The 14,664-nt window shown below is 46.2% G+C and overlaps 1 protein-coding gene across 2 annotated transcripts in view; it reads right to left on the bottom strand.

The window, feature by feature from the left end:
• PIK3CB (phosphatidylinositol-4,5-bisphosphate 3-kinase catalytic subunit beta) overlaps window positions 1-14,203 on the bottom strand; it is a 134,175-nt gene extending 119,972 nt beyond the window's left edge. For both annotated transcript variants that reach the window (XM_006158178.3, XM_027775577.1), the window contains exon 1: window positions 14,104-14,203. The gene's annotated coding sequence lies outside the window, so the exon portion shown is untranslated. The remainder of the gene's footprint in view (window positions 1-14,103) is intronic.
• Between the last annotated feature and the right edge of the window lie 461 nt (window positions 14,204-14,664).

Below are 14,664 nucleotides of genomic sequence, written 5' to 3'. Positions count from 1 at the left end.
ATATATAAAACTTATAGTTTATATATAAGTTATAGTCCAGATTTATGAATGAACTGACACAAACTCTAGCCAGCTTTCTTAATGAGCTGCTTTGAAATCTATCTAAAATTCCTGTATTTTCCAAAGAAAATGTAGTATACTGAAAAAAAATCCTAAAATTAATATTTCAAGCGACAGCCAGTGGCACAGTAATTAAGGCAGCTGGGTCCCACGTGGCTAACTGTGCAATTCAAGTGCTGGACTGGGTGGCTTGAAAAACATGCTGGGAACACAGTGCATGCGTGCCCAAAATCCCTGACATTGAAGAAGGGATTGTGGCATGATCATCCCCCAGGGGAGGGGCTTTTTTACTTTATTTCTCCCTTTGTAAATTAATAATAATGCTTTTTCAATTTATTATTTTTTTTAAATAATTATCCACTTTATTATTATTTTTCAATTTCACCAGAGAGAGAGAGAGAGAGAGAGAGAAAGGGAAAGTGAAAAACAAAGCCACTAAGTCGAGGACTTGAACCATAGTCAGCCATGTGGGAGTCCAACGCCCTTAACCACCGTGCCACATGCTAGACCCTATTATCATTAATAATTCTTAAAGATTTAATTACTTCATTCATTCATTCATTCATTCATTCATTCATTCTAATTTGACCAGAAAGAGACACAGAGAGAGGAAAGCGAGAAAACAGGCCACCAGGTCCAGGATTTGAACCATGTTTGGCCACAGGGGAGTGTCCAGCACCTTAACCGCTGGTCCCATTATTATTATTATTATTTTTTTTTTTTAATTTGCTGTAAGGCATGTGTACTCATCTGAGAAAGAGGGAAAGTGAAAAAACAAGCCTCCAGGTCCAGGACTCAAACCATGGTCGGCCATGTGGGAGTCCAGTGCCTTAACTGCCACCTGCTGGCCCTCTCTCCCTTTCTCTCTCTCCCCCTAGTGAGCACACATACCCTTTAACAGTTTTTTTTTAATTAGTATTTCAAAAGCAACTAATGCTATAACAATAATGCCTACAACTAACGCTATAACCAATAATGCCTACAACTAATGCTATAACCAATAATGCCTACAACTAACACTAGACCAATAACGCCTACAACTAACACTAGACCAATAACGCCTACAACTAACACAAGACCAATAACGCCTACAACTCAAGACCAATAACGCCTACAACTAACACTAGACCAATAATGCCTACAACACTAGACCAATAATGCCTACAACACTAGACCAATAACGCCTACAACTAACACTAGACCAATAACGCCTACAACTAACACTAGACCAATAATGCCTACAACTAACACTAGACCAATAACGCCTACAAGTAACACTAGACCAATAACGCCTACAACTAACACGAGACCAATAACGCCTACAACTAACACTAGACCAATAACACCTACAACTAACACTAGACCAATAACACCTACAACTAACACTAGACCAATAATGCCTACAACTAATGCTATAACCAATAACACCTACAACTAACACTAGACCAATAACACCTACAACTAATGCTATAACCAATAATGCCTACAACTAATGCTATAACCAATAATGCCTACGACTTGATATGAACATCACCTCCAAATTACTTCCTACTACATGGTAAGCTTCCGTGTTCTATAGGATCATGACGCAGTTTGTCCCTAGGACCTGAGTGAAGACGTAAAGTAGCAAAGAGCCTGGCTGTGACAAGGAGCTGAGAATGACCAAAACAAGCTTTGGCAGCTATATCCCTTCAAAACAACGGAATAGCAGCACAATGAAGGCACGCTGCTTGTCTTCCACTTCACCACTAAGGAAGAAGGGGGTATGAGCTATGGACCCTGTGCGTACAGGACTGAGCTACCTCAGACACCGAGACTCCAGGAATGGGGTCACTCTATCGAGGTCCCTGTGGAAGGGACTGTCTTCGGTGGAGTTCGAGGCTGGCTGGGCACGTGGCAGGTCCACCTTCCTCACACTTCCAGCTTCCAGCGCCGTGTCCTACGCCCTCCCTGAACACAGTGCTGAGGGGAGGTGACCTGTGCCGCTGCAGGGCGGAGCTTTCGAGAAAGCTAGTGTGCCCTTACACTTTCTCTTCCCTCCTTCACGTGTCAGAGACGATGAGAGTCACAAAACGGAAGAAACCACCTCAGAAAAGGACCCGGGCCAGCCAGGGGTGTGGTGGTTAAGGCGGCTGGATCCCACATGGCCGACTGCAACTAGTCCCTGAACCGGCAGCTTGAAAAACACGCCAGGCGCATGTGCATAATACACAGAGAGTGGAGAAGGGACTGCGGCATGGCCATCCCCTCTGGGGGTCCATTCTCATTTTCTCTCTCCTCTCTCTGTCTCGGGAGAGTGCATGCACCCTACAGCAGACTTTAAAATAAATTAATAAAAAGGCCTTAACAGTTTCATGAATGAGAAATAAGTATCTATTTACTTGCAGTCTGTTATGGCAATTTCGCCTTCATTTATTTAGTCAAACATATAGTTTAAGCAGCTCAAAGCCATGATTAAAACACAGTATCTGGGGGCCAGCAGGTGGCGTAGTGGTTATATCACTGGACTCCCACATGGCTGACTGCAGTTCGAGCCCCAGATCCAGTGGCTTGAAAGCCACACCGGGGGGGTGTGTGGGTGGGTGTGTGTGTGTGTACGCCCAAGATCCCAGAAGAACAGAGGGGAATGGATTGTAGCATGGCCATCTCCCCTGGCAGGTGATTTACTTTCCCTCTCACTGTCTCTGACTGTCTCTCTCTCCGCTGAAAAGCAGAATTCTTTAAAAAAAAAAAAAATGATAAAAATAGGGGCTAGTAGGTGCAGTAGTGGTTAGGGGCAGAGGACTCCTACATGGCTGACCACAGTTTGAGTCTCAGACCTCCTGGAGGCTTTGTCTCTCCCTCTCTCTCTCTCTCTCTTACTCTCTCTGTATCTCTATCTGGTCAAATTGAAAATAATGATAAATAAAATAATGGAATAATTCTTAAAAAAAATAATAAGGAAAGAAAAGAAAAACAAAAAAGAACACGAACAATATAATTCCATTTACGTAAGAATAAAAGTGAATGTTAAACCGTGTATAGGGATACAAACAGGTAGTAAAAGTTTTAAAGACAAGTAAAAAAATAACACAAATTCAGCAAAACGTATCCTGGGAGAGGGGGTTAAAATAACAAGAAGAGGGACCAGCAGTTAGCGTAATGGCTATGTTGCTGGACTCCCATGTAGTTGACCGTGGTTTGCATCCTGGACCCGGTGGCTTAAACTCACGCCGGGCGCGTGTGTGTGCGTGCCCAAGATCCCGAGAGGAGAATGGAGGAGAAGGGATTGCAGCATGGCCATCCCCCCTGGGGGGTGATTTCTTGCCTTCTATCTCTCTGTCTGTCTCTGACTTTCTGGTGAGCGCACGTGCCTAATAAGAAAAAACCTCTCCTAAAAAAATAAATAATAACAACAATTAGAAAGGGACCAGCAGTAGGTGTAATGGATCTGTCGCTGGATTCCCATGTGGTCGACTGTGGTTCAAGTCCCGGACCCGGTGGCTTAAACTCACGCCGGGCGCATGTGCATGTGTGCCCAAGATCCTGAGAGGAGAGTGAAGGAGAAGGGATTGCGTCATGGCCATTCTCCCTGGTGGTGATTTCTTGCTTTCTGCGTCTCTGTTTCTTTCTGGCAAGTGCACGTGCCCTATTGCAAAAACCTTTCCAAAAAAAAAAGGAAAAAAAACAACATGCGTGACGTTATTGTAGTGGAAAACTGCACTGGAACCAGTGAGGCAGCCGTGCACACCGCCCTTTGCGTACTGCTGCTCCACCACGTGGTCCACAGGCTCAGGAAGCCGGAGCAGCAGAGAAAACAGTTACGGAAGGTCACCCACGCACACAGCCAGAGTCCCTTCCACAATACCCTCAGTGTCTGCGGCAGGCGACACGACAATCTGACCAGTTATTTCTGCGTAAAAGTAAAAAGCATGTCACATTATCGAGGAGCAGAAACAGCAGGCACTCAACAATATCATCTTTATGAACACGTTTTCTAACCACATAAACGTCTCATGCATATTAACGAAAAAGGACGCCAGGGCAAAGACAAAGAACTGGAGGAAGGGAACCAGCAGTTAGCGTAATGGCTATGTCGCTGGACTCCCACGTAGTCGACCAAGGTTCACGTCCCGGACCCGGTGGCTTAAAACTCACGCTGGGCGCGTGTGCGTGCGTGCCCAAGATCCCAAGAGGAGAATGGAGGAGAAGGGATTGCGGCATGGCCATCCCCCCGGGGGGTGATTTCTCGCTTTCTGTTTCTATGTCTCTCTCTCTATCTGTGTGACGAGCTCACGCGCCCTATAGCAAAAACCTCTCCAAAAAAAAAAAGTAAACTTTCTCAAATTAAAGCACATCATTTATCGAGGAACACCATAACAATATAGAAGCCGGTGGGATCATGCTTCTTTTTTGTTTTGCTTTAGGTTTCTTTTTGGCCAGAGGGCAATGTGAGCTCCCGGAGACAGAAGAGAAAGTGAGAAAGCACCCACCACGGGGCAACTCCGAGTCACGGCCCCACCTCCTCCACCTTTCTCTCCTTCTGGATGCCGGTCACACACACAAACACCTCATGTGTTTCTCAAGTCACGGGGTCCAGGACTCAAACCGTTCCACTGACCTTGTGGGATCAAGCCACCTTAATCACCATGCCATGGGCTGGCCTCATCTCTCAAAACTTCTGTTTTGGGCCGGCAGGGGGCGTCGTGGTAAAGGGTGCTGGATTCCCACATGGCTAACCTCAGTTCGAGTCCCAGACCTGGCAGCTTGATTTTTTTAATTTCCTTTCTCTCTCTCTCTCTCTCTCGTCAAATTAAATAATAACAAACAAAATTAAATAAATAATTCGTTTGAAAAAATTTTCTGTATCAAAATCTGTCTGGGGGCCAGCAGTGCATAGTGGTTAAGGTGCTGAACATGGCCCACTGCGGTTTGAGTCCCAGACCCAGCGGCTGGAAACTCATGCTGGTTTCGTGTGCGTGTGTGCCCAAAATCAAGAGCAGAGTGGAGGAGAAGGGACTACGGCGTGGCCATCTTCCCTGGGGGGTGATTTCTCTCTCGTTCCTCAAGTGAGCGCATGTGACCTATAGCAAAAATCTCCCTTAAAAAAACAAACACCCAAAACCGCCCGGAAGGCCAGCCCCACAGACTGATGGGTAATGGAGGTCTTACCTCACTGGCTTACCCCAGGCAGCTTCGAACACACACCAGGCACGTATGTGTGCATACCCCAAATCCCGACAGGGTGAAGGAATGGGAGAGAGAAGAGAGCTGCATCGTGACCTTGCCCCTGAGCCGTCCTTTCTACCTCCCTCTCTCTGTCTCTTGGTCTCTCTCTGAGGAATGAATGCACTCTCTGGCATGTAAAAACATAAACCCTCTACAGGCACCTGCCTGCAGATGGTGCAGTGGTTACAAAGCAGGGCTCTCATGGAGTTGAATGCAGTTCGAGTCCTGGACCCAGAGGCTTCAAACTCAAGCCAAGGCGTGTGTGTGCGTGCCCAAGATCCTGAGAGAAAAATGGAGGAGAGATTGTGGCATGGCCATCCCCCCAGGAGATGACTTCTTGCTTTCTGTCTCTGTTTCTCCGGCAAGCGCACACACCCTATAGCAAAAAATCTCTCTCAAAAACAACAGCAAGGGGCTGGCAGGTGACGTGGTTGGTAAGGGCACTGGGCTCCCATATGGCTGACCACAGTGTGAGTCCCAGGTTGGTGACCTGCTTCCTCCCCCTTTGTCTCTCCCTCTCTGTCTGGTCAAGTTAAATGGTAGTTAAGGTGCTGGACACTCCCACATGGCCAACTACAGTTCAAATCCCAGACCTGGAGGCTTGCTTTCTCGCTTTCTCTCTCTAAAATATGTGAATAAATTTTTTTTAAATTAAATAAATAATTCTTTTTTAAAAAGTAATAAAAACAAATGGAATTAAATAGATAATTCTTTAAAAACAACAACAATGCGCTCTAGGATCTATTACGCCGTCGGCTTTTCCCCCCATAACAGTATTCATTTGTCGATCGTCCACCTGAATGGAAAATGTCTCTTCCAACTGTTACACAGGCAATGAACCAGTCAACACCAAGAGGAAAATCTTTCCAATTCCATACAAAACTCAGAGGCTAACAAATATCAGTATTTCTCTTTTAAGTTTTTCTATTTATTTCTACTGAAGATAAGAAGGCAGGGTTGGGCACCATGATCAGCTGCAATCCACAGCAGTGAATGCCAGCCCGATCACTCAGGCACGGTGGCCCAGCATGTGCGGGAGGTCCCCGGACGTGAACCCACGACCTCCCCAGTGTGGGTCCACCTGCTCTACTGCTACACCAAGACCTGCCCCAACAGGTACACGCTTTGAAAAAAATCCACCTTGCTCATTTAACTCACTTGTCTGTTCTAAAGAGATCAAAATGTATGCCTATTATTCAAAATACATAGCTTTCTCCTGAATCAAGTGAAGCAACTTAGTTACTCAGGCATAGACATACCAACCACGATTTCTGACGAACCATTTTTTTAAAATTTATTGTTATTACAATTATATTTTAAATTTGCCATAGGGCATGTGCACTCACTGGAGAGAGAGACAGAGAAAGTGAGGAGCAAGCCGCCAGGTCCAGGACTCCAACTGCGTTTGGCCACGAGGGAGTCCAGTCCCTCAACCACCAGACCACCTGCTGGCCCTAGTGCTCTTTTCAAGATATCAGAATTTTCAGGACCAGCAGATGGCGTGGTGGTTAAGGAGCTGGACACTCCCACATGGCTGATCATGGTTCGAGTCCTCAACCTGGTGGCTTCCTTTCTCACTTTCCCTCTTTTTCTGTGTGTCTCTCTCTGGTCAAATTAAAAATAAACGAATGAGTAAGTACAATTTTTAAAAAAGATATCAGAATTTTCATTCCTATGAGGATCTCTCATTGGAATTGTTTAAAGAATTATTTATTTAATTCTGTTTGATATTACTATTGTTTAGCTTGATCAGAAAGAGACAGAGAAAGAAAGGGAAAGTGAAAAAGGAAGCCCCCAGGTCCGGGACTCAAACTGGGAACGGCCATGTGGGAATCCAGCGCCCTTAACCGCCACGCCAACTGCCAGCCCCTCTCAGTAAAATTTAACTTGAAAATAACTTGATTACAGTTCTGACCCTGTAACAGAACATGAGGGCTTGTGCTGCCTCTAAAACTACTTGAAAACAGCTTATACGGATAAGCATTCTTTTAAGAAAATATACTGAAAACATTCTACTGCTACGTGCCAGCTTGTGTCATAGTGGCTAAGGTGACCGGATCCAACAGTGTCAACTGTGTGGTTTGCGTCCCACATCCGGCAGTTTGAAAATCATTCCAGGTTGGGACCAGCTGATAGCATAAAGGCTACATCACTGGATTCTCAGAGTCCAACGTGGTTTGAGTCCCAGACTCGGCAACATAAAACTCAGGCCAGGCACGTGTGCACGTGTGTGTGCGTGCATGTTCAAGATCTCAGAAGGAGACTGGAGAAGAGACTGCAGCGTGGCCATCCCCCTTCAGGGGTGATGTCTCAATTCCTGTCCGTCCCTGTCTCTCTGGCAAGTGCACGCACCCCATAGCAAAAAATCTCTCTAAAAAAGTGAAAAAAGAAAATCAAACCAGGTGCTTGTGTGCTTGTCCAAAATCCTGAGAGGAGACCGGAGAAAGGACTCTGGTACAGCCGTCCTTCCTGTCTGTTTTTCTCTCTGTGTCTCCCCCTCCTCCTGCTTTTCACAAAACAAATGAAAAAAAACAGCTCCCCCCCTTTTTTTTTTCAGTAAAGTTCTGGAAATGATGGGACGAGCAGAGGGTACAATGGTTAAGATGGCTTGATCCTACAAGGCCAACTGTGTGGTTCTAGTCCCGGACCCAGCAACTTGAAAAATTTGCAAGGTGTGCATGCGTGCCCCCAATCCCAAAAGAATAACAGAGAAGAAGGGACTGCAGCGTGGTTATCTCCCCACGGGGTCACTTCTACTCTTTCTCTCTGCCTCTCTCGGGCAAGCGCATGTACCCTATAGTTAAATGTACACAAAAAACGTTCTGGAGGATAGCGGGGATGTTGCGCACCGTTGTGAATGAACTAATACCACGGGGCAAGGTATACTTGAAAATGACTAAAATTGGGGGCCAGCAGGTGGCATGGTGGTTAAGGGCGTGGAACTCCCACACAGCCAACTGCAGTTTGAGTCCTTGGCCTGGTGGCTTGCTTTCTCACTTTCTCCCTCTCTCTCATACTCTGCCTCTCTCTGGTCTAATTAAAATAAGTAAAGAAAGTTAGATAAAATAATTCTTTAAGAAATTATTAAAATTGCAAATTTTATATTATGTATACAATGCCACAATTTTTAAAAATCTAAATAAACTAGTTCATCAGGAAGAACAGATCTTCTCAACTCACCTTTTTTTTTTTTTTTGAGAAGTTTTTGCTACAGGGCACGTGCACTTGCCAGAGAGACAGAAAGCAAGAATTCGCCCCCCCACCCCCCGTGGGCAGGGGATAGCCACGCTGCAATCCCTTCTCCTCCATTCTCCTTTCGGGATCTTGGGCACACACACACATGTCCCCAATGTGAGTTTAAGCCACCGGGTCTGGGACCCGAACCACAGTTGGCAACATGGGAGTCCAGCGACATAGCTACAACGCTAACTGGTGGTCCCTCAATTCACTTTCTCTACTCTTCCTACCTCACCAAGGTATTCAAAACTCTGTTTTGATTATACACTCCTTCTCTCGCTCTTCCTTCTTTTTTCCTTAGGTTTTCTGTCATAGGGCACGTGCACTCACCAGTGAGAGGGAAAATGAGGAGCCATGCCCTGGGGCTGGCATGTTGCAGTCCTTCCTCTTGCCATCTTGCACATGCACACGTACACGCCTGGCATGTCTTTCAATCCGCTGGGCACGGGGCTTAAACCACAGTCAGCCATGTGAGAGTCCAGTGCCTTAACCACCATGCCCCCCGCTGGTTCCTGCCCTCCTCTTATCATCAGCCTGATATGTCAACCACCTGGCCTCACTGTTCTTTGGCAACAAGTTACACTCCCAGTCACAGCTTTGCCCTTCACTGCCCCACACCCTCATGCCGGCTCTTCTTCCCCATCATCACACAGAAGAAAACCCAAAGGCCTGGATCTGGTCTGCACTTGGGCCACGCCTCTACCACAATCGAGAGGCCACTGTGGGCACCGACTGCCCCCTCTCGCTCCACTGCAGGCACGCAGGCCCTCACTGCTCAGAGCACAGCCCGGGCCGAGGGCCTTTGTATCTGAGTTCTGAAGGCAGCCTAGAAGCCTCCCCGCCCATACTCCAAAGTTCACGTGGTTGCTCCTTTACTTCATTCAGAGCTGCCAGTTCAGAGGTCACCCTGTGAGAGGGCTTCCCTAAGAACACCTTATACAATAATAAGCCTACCCCACCTGCATCCACACTGCCCTCTACCTAACATATTTCCCTATACCATGGACAACGGCGAGACGGTGTGAAGCCGTAAGATAAGCCGTCCCCACCTAAAATCTTACACGTTTGTTGTCTTCCTTACCCTCACTAGAACATCAGCTCCATGAAACAGAATCTATTTTTGTTCATTATTATAAGCTTAGCAGCTAACCAGCTCTTCCTCTGTCGGCAGATGCTCAGCAGGCCCTTCCAACGGCCCCGCAGGCCTGTCCATGCCATCCGGATGATCTCACGTCGCTCCACCACCGCCTAGCCAGGCCAGTTCATACAGCCTCTGTACCTACCACCCACCTTCATAGAGCAACCAGAGGAATCTTTTTTTCTTGGAGTGGTTTTTGCTAGAGGGCATGTGCACTTGCCAGAAAGACAGAGAGACAGAGAGACTGAAAGCGAGAAATCTCCTCCCCAGGGGGGATGGCCATGCCGCAATCCCTTCTCCTCCATTCTCTTCTGGGGACCTTGGGCACGCATGCACACGCGCCCAGCATGAGTTTAATCCGCCGGGTCCAAGACTCGAACCGCAGTCAACTACATGGGAGTCCAGCGACATAGCCATTATGTCAACTCCTGGTCCTAACAGCCAGAAGAATCTTAAAACATACATTACGTTATGACAATTTTGTGTTTAATGGCTGGTTAAAGCGGTTGTTAAAGGCACTGGATTCCCACAGGGCTGACCGCAGTTCGAATCCCACCCGTGGCGACTTGTTTTCTCACTTTCCCTTTCTCTCTGTCTCTCTCTGGTCAAAGTTTAAAAAATAAATAAATAAAATAACAAATGGAATTAATAATTATTTAAAAAAAAAAACACCTTCCCAAGACTGGGGTCAGCGGATGGCATGTCTAAGGCACTGGATTCCACATGGCTGATCAGGGTTAGAATCCTGGACCTGTGTCAAGCATGTGAGTATGAGTGCCCAAAATCCCAAGAGGAGAATGGAGGAGAAGGGACTGTGGCATGGCCATCCCAACTAAGGGGTGATTTCCCACGTTCCCTCTCTGTCTGTCTCTCCAGCAAGTGCATGTACCCTATGACAAAACCTAAAAAATAAAACTTTAAAACCTTATAACACCTCTTTCAGTCTAAACTCCTTTTCAGGGCCACAGGGCCCTGTGGCTGGGCTCTGATGACATCTTCACCCTCTTTATCTCACGACACCGTAGATCTCATCCTCCCTGGTCCTACCGCTGGAATTTTTCACATCCTTCAAACACATCCAGCCCATTCCATCCTGAAGTCTGTACTTAGTCTGACCTCCAAGTGCCTAAATTCTTGCTGTAGTGTCGACCTTAGTGTTAACTCTTCACAAGCATCAAACAGTCCTCTGGCAAGTGTCCTGCTTTAATTCTCTTCCTGTTTTAATTACAGGGTGATTCAGTGTCTGTCTCGTTCACGTCAATGTTTAGCGCCGTGAGGAGGCCGATGTTGGCTATAGAAGTGCCTGACACAGTGTAGGCACTCGGTAAACACCTGGAGCATTTGGTAATCACCCGGCGACGCTTTCCTAAATGCTTCCCTCATGATCCCAACTCTACCACCAACTAACTACCTATACGCCTAAGAGATAACCTCTACATTATTTTAAAAATAGGGTAAGAAATCCCAGTTTTCTTCCTCTTCTGCCCCAAAATGTCTTGATTCAGGATCTCCTTTATTGAGGACCAGCAGTTAGTGTAGTGGCTATGTCACTGGACTCCCAGGTAGTCCGCCATGGTTCGCGCCCCAGACCCGGTGGCTTAAACTCATGCCAGGTAGGTGTGCGTGCGTGCCCAAGATCCCGAGAGGAGAATGGAGAAGGGATTGCGGCATGGCCATCCCCACTGGGGGCTGATTTCTCACTTTCTGTCTCTCTGTCTTCCTGGCGAGCGCACGCGCCCTATAGCAAAAACCTCTCCAAAAAAAAAGAAAAAAAAAAAAAAAGGATCTTTATCTTCTAGTTTTTAAGCAGAAAGATGGCTATGTTTTTGTGTGAATTAAGCCACTGCCTATGTCCTTAATCTCCAACTTTCTTACCTACTCAGTAGGGTAAGAAACGAATTCCTCTTGTGTAATATTTAAACTACTGTAACGGATCATTCCCTTTTACCTAAAATATATTACTTGCTAATGCTAAAATATCTAGCAGGCAAGATAAACCCAGGAAAAGATTATGTCTTCTTAATAGTATACTGTCTTGTGTACAGAATAACTAGGGTACAGAAAAAAATAAACCCAGCAGGGATAGTGTAGACTATGTTACTTACTATTTAACCAGTAAACTTGAGAAAAAAAATAAGGATATTTAAAATAGTTGGGTGGGGGAACAATTAGGGAGTATGGTGGCTGAGGCACTCGACACTCCCACATGGCCGACCACAGTTCGAGTTCTGGACCTGCTGGCTTGCTTTCTCGCTCTCTCTCTCTCTGTGTGTGTGTGCTTCTCTCTGGTCAAATTTAAAAATGGGTGAATTAATAAATAAAATTGAGTAAATAATTCTTTAAAAAAAAATAGTTGGGACCAGCAAGTGGCGTGGCAGTTAAGACATTGGACACTCCCACATGGCTGACCACAGTTCGAGTCCTGGACCTGGTGGCTTGCTTTCTCAATTTCCCTCTCTCTTTCTTGTCTCTCTCTGGTCAAATTAAAAAATAAATGAATGAAGATAAATATACTGCTTAGCAAACTCCAGGAGAAGATATTCATCATCAAATAGATCATCACGTACTTAAATAAGTTTTTGACTTTTTAAATTACCATTAAGTGGGTAATTAATCAATCTTTTGTTTACTTACACTCCTCAAATAACATAGTTTTCATCCATGGCCCTGAAACCTCACTTTGCCCACTGATTAAAATGAACGATTAAAAAAAAAAAAAACAGTTGGGTGGGATCAGCAGATGGTGTAATGGTTACATCACTGGACTACCATGCAGTCAACTGCAGTTCAAGTCCTGGACCCAGAGGCTTAAAACTCACACTGGGCGCCTGTGCATGCATGCTCACAATCCTCAGAAGAGATTGGAGAAGAAAGGATTGTGGCGTGATCACTGTTTTGGGGGGGGTAGTCTCTCGCTTTCTATCTCTCTGGTGAGTGCACACACCCTATCGCAAAAACCTCTCCAAAAAAAAAAAAGGAAGGAAAAAAAAAAAAAAAAAAACAGTTGGGGGGGATCAGCAGATGGTGTAATGGTTACATCACTGGACTACCATGCAGTCAACTGCAGTTCAAGTCCTGGACCCAGAGGCTTAAAACTCACACTGGACGCCTGTGCATGCATGCTCACAATCCTCAGAAGAGATTGGAGAAGAAAGGATTGTGGCGTGATCACTGCCTTGGGGGGGGGGGGGGGCTCTCGCTTTCTATCTCTCTGGTGAGTGCACACACCCTATCGCAAAAACCTCTCCAAAAAAAAAAAAGGAAGGAAAAAAAAAAAAAAACCAGCAAGCACATGCACATGCATGTATGCCCAAATCCCAAAAGGATAGAGAAAGGAGACAGGATGGCAGCATGACCACACCCCACTGGGGGTTGCTTTCTTCCTCTCTGTCTCTGAACAAGTGCACACTTTCTCTGGCAGGAAAAAAAAAACAGCTGGGTCCGAAGTGGTCGACGAGATGCTTGAATCAGGACGGATGGTCAACCTGACTATAATGCTAACGCTGAGAAGTGACTGGTGCATCCTGAATGGCGGGAACCAGCAGATGGCCTATTGGTTACATCGCTGGACTCCCATGTAGTCGACCAAGGCCCAAGTCCCAGGCCCAGCAGCTTAAAACTCACATCATGAATGTGTGCATGCATGGCCAAAATCCGTCAGGAGAGGGGAGGAGAAGGGACTGTGATGTGGCCATCACCCCCTGGGGGGGGTGAGTTCTCACTTTCTCTTTGTCTTTCTCTGTCTCTGGCTAGAGCACCCGCCCTATAACAAAAGTCTCTCTAAAAGAAGCACATGCGCGCGCACACACACACACAAAAGTAAAGTCTCTCTAAAAGAAGCACATGCGCGCGCGCGCGCACAAAAGCATTAAGGAGACAACAGGTAGCATGGTGGCTGGGGTACTGGACTCCCATGTGGCCAACCATGGTTCGAGTCCCGGACCTGATGGCTTTCTCTGTCTTTCTCCTTCTTCCTCTGGTGGGCACGTGGACTGTATAGCACATTAAAAGTAATAATAAAAATAACAAAATTAAATTAATAATTCTTCTTTAAAAACTGAGTGAAGAGCTGAAACCCTCAGACTGTGCTGCCTCTTCCTCACTCTCCACTCCACTGAGACCTGAGCAGCAGCTGCGACAACACCCTCCTGACATGCTCCGTGTCGGTCACCAATCAGGTCCTCACTGCGGGCGCTGAAAAGGTCTTACCGGGTTTCAATTAGCCTCCCAATGAGCTCCCGACGCTCCTGACTCTCCTGAGAGAAGCTCGGCTTCTTCACGTTCACTCCGTGGTCAACCTCACCCTCAATACCAGACTGGCTTTACGGAAGACCCAGGTGGCCCTGGCCACCCCGTAGGTTAACGAAAACATTAGGAGGTGGGCGATATTCCCTTTTTCCTTGTGTTTAATTTCCGGAAAAATTATATAAAAAGTTAAAAACAGAAAACTGGACACTTACCTCGAAATGACAGCCCCCATTTCAGTCTTTCGGGAAGACGGGTGTCGTTACTTGTCTCTCAGATTTCATGGAAGGTTTTTTTCAGATTAGAAGATACACTACAAAAAAGGGTGAAGGCAAGAGTATGAATATAAATGGGCTAGATCAAAATACACCACACACATTTTATTATCTATATGATAGTTGGTAGCTTATACCTCTATACATTTTAAAGTGTACATTGAAAATGGAATGAAGCTCAAGAACTATTCATATTTTATTATTTACAGGGGACCAGCAAACGGCGTAGCAGTTAGGTCACTGAACTCCCACAGGGCCAACTGCAGTTCAAGTCCTGGACCCAGTGGCTTCAAAATCATGCCAGGTGCATGTGCAGGCGTGCCCAAGATCCCGGGAGAATGGAGAAGGGACTGCAGTGTGACCATGCCCCCAAAGGGTGATTTCTCACTTTCCTTCTCACTGTCTCTGCATCTCTTAGCACCTACCCTACAGTACAAATGCCCTAAGGCAAAAACCTCCTTAGGGGGAAAAAAATCCAGGCAGGCAGTTTGAGTTCCGGGC

The sequence above is a fragment of the Tupaia chinensis genome, unplaced genomic scaffold, assembly GCF_000334495.1.
Source record: "Tupaia chinensis unplaced genomic scaffold, TupChi_1.0 Scaffold000574_1, whole genome shotgun sequence".
NCBI lineage: Eukaryota > Metazoa > Chordata > Mammalia > Scandentia > Tupaiidae > Tupaia > Tupaia belangeri.
The sequence above is the reverse complement of the archived record's forward strand: the minus strand, read 5'-3'. Positions and strand labels throughout refer to the sequence as shown.